Below are 3,998 nucleotides of genomic sequence, written 5' to 3' on the forward strand. Positions count from 1 at the left end.
TAAAAAAAAAATGACCTGTCTTGAAGGGTGTTTGCAATGATGCTGGACAAAAAAGGGTTAAAATTACAAATGGTGCTTTGCTTTTGAAATCTTAAATGAGAGAAATTCGCTAATTACCTTTTTAGAAAACTCTTGATTAAATGCTCTGTTAAATACGTCAATTTACCCAGGGATTTAGGTTTATATAACCTATAAACATGTAAATATGTAGCTATTTTAAGTTATTTTTTTTCTATGGTTAGCAGTCATTTGATGGGGAGGGATCTCTGGACAATGCATTTTTATTTCTCCTTTCATAATGTTTTATGACCTATTATGACCAAGGAACTTGTTTTCTGTCAGATATATTTATGTTGTAGTTAAACTTCATACATACATTTTAAAATGCAATGACGCCTTAAATTTGGGTTTACATGAATGTTATTTTATTGGTCATAGTGTTTATCATGGAAGTGTTTGTGTGCTTGTGGATGTTTAGTGTGGCTTGATATTGCACTGCATAGGAAGTCAGAAAGAGTCACTGTCATTTTTTATTGCATTTTATATTACTTAATTTTAGTTTCTTTATTAAAAATAAAAAACATTGTCATATTAAAATGCTGAACTGCTGTGCCTTCCACGTGATGACAGAATTTTTTTTCGCTTTATCTTTAATTAATCTTTATCTTCATTTAATATAGTTTTAATCCATCTATTCAGTTTATATTATTTCTTATTCTTGTTATGATTAAATAAGAACATATGTGTAAATGTTTGAAGTAGAATAATATTTCTATATTCCTGCCTTTATGCAGAATTGCACTTTTGAATGCCCTTATGAAAAAGTAGTATACTTCAAGTTTATTTTAAGTAAAAAAATACTTAAGTAAAGTTCAAGTATATTTTTAGGTATACTTCATGTAGCAAGTATACAAATATCAGTGTTCTAGTAGTATACTTGCAAGTGTACAGATTCAATACTCCTTGGGACTAAAAAGTATACTTTTAAGTATCGTTTAAGTAGCAAACTTTGTGTACACAACTAGTTTACCTCTATGTTTGTAGTTTGTACTGCAAGTATACTAAAAGTGAACTTATAGGTTCACCGATAGTTTACTAATTAAATACTTTGTACACTTTGAAGTATAGTCTCAGTAAACTACTAATTTAGTAGTTTTATACTGCAAGTATACTCATACGTTTTCTTTATGTGGACTTTACATCATTAAGTATACTACTATATCCCTATTTAATGTGTATATATTTTGTTGTATGAATATCTGAACATACAAAACATCCAAAGAAAGAACAGGTATCTGCTTGTAAACAAAACAAAAAATATTTTAGTTTCATTCATTATTTTTTAACCACTTTAATGTGTTTCATAAAAATAAAGAAATAACATTTTGAACCAAAAGCTGAAAATAGACTATGAATTGGATTCAGAATGATAATCAAAATGTAGATGGAGTCGATCAACACCCCGAAGCTTAACTGTAATTATTACCTCTTCATCGGTCCACATTTTATTCCATAACGTTACAGTTTTAATACTTTTTCATGTCAGATGATCGTGTTACATGTGTTAGTATCTGTTAGTTATTCTAACAGAAATTCTGTGCAGAAGAAGTGTACTAGCGCCCTCTACCGTATAATAATGAAAACTCGGATTCTAGTAGTATAGCTCAAATATGTTTAGATTTTTTGTAAGTATCAGTCAAGTATACTTAAATGTCATTTTAAGTATATTTAGGAGTAGCCTACATAAAGCCCATTTCTGAGAATTTGGCTGTACTGGAGGTGCTTCGGAAGTGAACGCCCTCATTCTCCTGCGGGTGACTTTTATTTTGAAACGCTGAATTCCTGTCCGTCATTTTGCCAGTAATTGTTGTTCTTGTTCTCGATTGGATACCCTTGCGCTCGCTTACAAAATCCAAATTTAGGAAAGATATTTCGGTGTTTCCGACTTCACTAGCATACCACCAACGAAAATTTAATTTAATAAACATGGACCAACTGGAAGACCCCGCTGGATCGGATAATAAACGAGCTATAGAGCGAAAAAGGTAGGCTCTCTCTTGTAAACAACAGCCTGTTTATCAGCGCTAGGAAGCTTCTAGTGTTTGGATCGCAGCCATTTAACCTCTAAAGAACCACTTAAATCTAGTTTATCGCTGATTAGTGTCAAAGTGAGCTGGGTTAACGTCACTTTAATAAATTGTTAACATATATTACTATCAGATTTTAATGTTGCGCATTAGTTGTTGGGAACCGGTAGGTCATATCGTTAGACTGGTGTATCATGACCCCGATGCTCCAGCATTATGGTATTTATTATTATATATTTTCCTTTTTCATTTGGGGTCTTCCTTTCATTTAAAAGCGTTTCACTTTAGATTTTTTTTTTTGTGATATGTAAGATCTTTGTTATGTGTTGAAATAGCGCTAGATGAATAGCCATATCTTTTGCTATATTGCTATGATAATAGACCATGATAAACATTTCCCATGGGAGGCACCTGCATTTTTATGACGCACTCTTGGTAACATATCAAACCGGTGTTTTCTTTCGTTTTCATAGGAGTTAAAGATGCCAAAGGAGGACATAAGAGAGGACAAGCTTTCAACATCAGCACCGTCCATCACTTTGTTCCTCACCCAATCCCCTAAACATCAGGCACAGGTGGAAACACTCACAGCCACGTTTTGTAAATTTAGACAGTGTTCAAATACATTATCGGATTTTAATATACAATAGAACAAGCTACAATGTAATGCATTATTCTGTTAAAGTAATATGTCTCTCTCTCTTCTCCCTGACAGGCACTGGTTTAGCCAGAGTCCTCACCCCAATACTCCATTTAAGTTCAGTGGTTTCATACAGGTGTTTTGATGGGAGGTAACGAAGGAGGTGGACAAGGAGGAGAGCGATGGAGCCTCTTCGGAGTGCGGCCCATCGTGCAGAAATCCCCCACTGACCCAGGATCAGAAACCAACACACCTGGCAAGAATCTGTTATATGGAGATATTCGTTTAGCTAATTATAACCTAAGATTTCTTTGTTTATCCTTTATACAATATTTGTTCAGCAACAAGATTAGTTTATTCCGTTCTGAAATTAACTATCATCGTCCATTTTTAGTAAAATTTGCATGTTCAGCGTTATCAGCATATAATCATTGATAACGTAGGGACATTTATAATATATAGCATATTTCTACTGCTTTCTCGAAGATGTCAGTAAAACTGAGAATTATTGGAGTGTGTTTTAATTCAGTGTGTAATTTTTCTTATTCTTTGTTTGCATGATTACAGGGGGATTCACGCTGCACTCATACTTTGGAGTTCAGAAGTCCAATACGATGGATGCCATGAAAACCCAAATAAATCTCACAGTTGAAGATCCCGCCAATTTCAAATCTCCCAAGATGGAGATGAGCGGCGAGGACGGAAAGAAAACATCCTGTCACAGACTGAGACACCGAGATATGAACATTCTCACTCCTTCCGGCTTCTGAACTCCACAAGTCTTGAACTCTCCTAAGCTTCCTCGCCTTTTATATACACATTACAGCACAAAATGACTCACGGCTCTTTCCAGAAACCATTACTTGCCGTTTTAGGGTCTCTTGTGACAAACAACACACCAATTCATCCTGTTTCCCCATGTAACATATAGAATTTCCCTTTAAATTAGATAAGAGATGTAGAATCTCTTAGATTAGTGCCAAGCTTTATTTATAGTTGTTTTTATTTGTTATCCCCCCAAAAGACCACTTCTTTTTTTCTTTTTTAGCATTTTGAATGTTTTTTTTTTTATTATTACTGTGTGCTATGACAAAGTGACTGCTTTTGAATATTGTGGTTTAAATCTACCACAGTAAAAACCTACAGAAAACTGCATTCAAAATATGCATAATTATCAATAGGCTTGTGTTTTTAGGCATGAGATACATTCACGAGATCATCTGTTAACAGTAAATCTACATTTTGTGAACCATTTTGAAAAGCTTGTGTAT

The 3,998-nt window shown here is 33.8% G+C and overlaps 1 long non-coding RNA gene across 1 annotated transcript; it reads left to right on the top strand.

Moving 5' to 3' along the window:
• Positions 1-1,838: 1,838 nt before the first annotated feature.
• Positions 1,839-2,983, top strand: LOC113078450 (uncharacterized). The gene is made up of 3 exons (XR_003281518.1): positions 1,839-2,045; positions 2,561-2,662; positions 2,803-2,983. It is a non-coding gene; the product is annotated as an uncharacterized LOC113078450 (long non-coding RNA).
• Positions 2,984-3,998: the final 1,015 nt, after the last annotated feature.

This window comes from Carassius auratus, unplaced genomic scaffold (assembly GCF_003368295.1).
Source record: "Carassius auratus strain Wakin unplaced genomic scaffold, ASM336829v1 scaf_tig00025751, whole genome shotgun sequence".
Taxonomy (NCBI): Eukaryota; Metazoa; Chordata; class Actinopteri; order Cypriniformes; family Cyprinidae; genus Carassius; species Carassius auratus.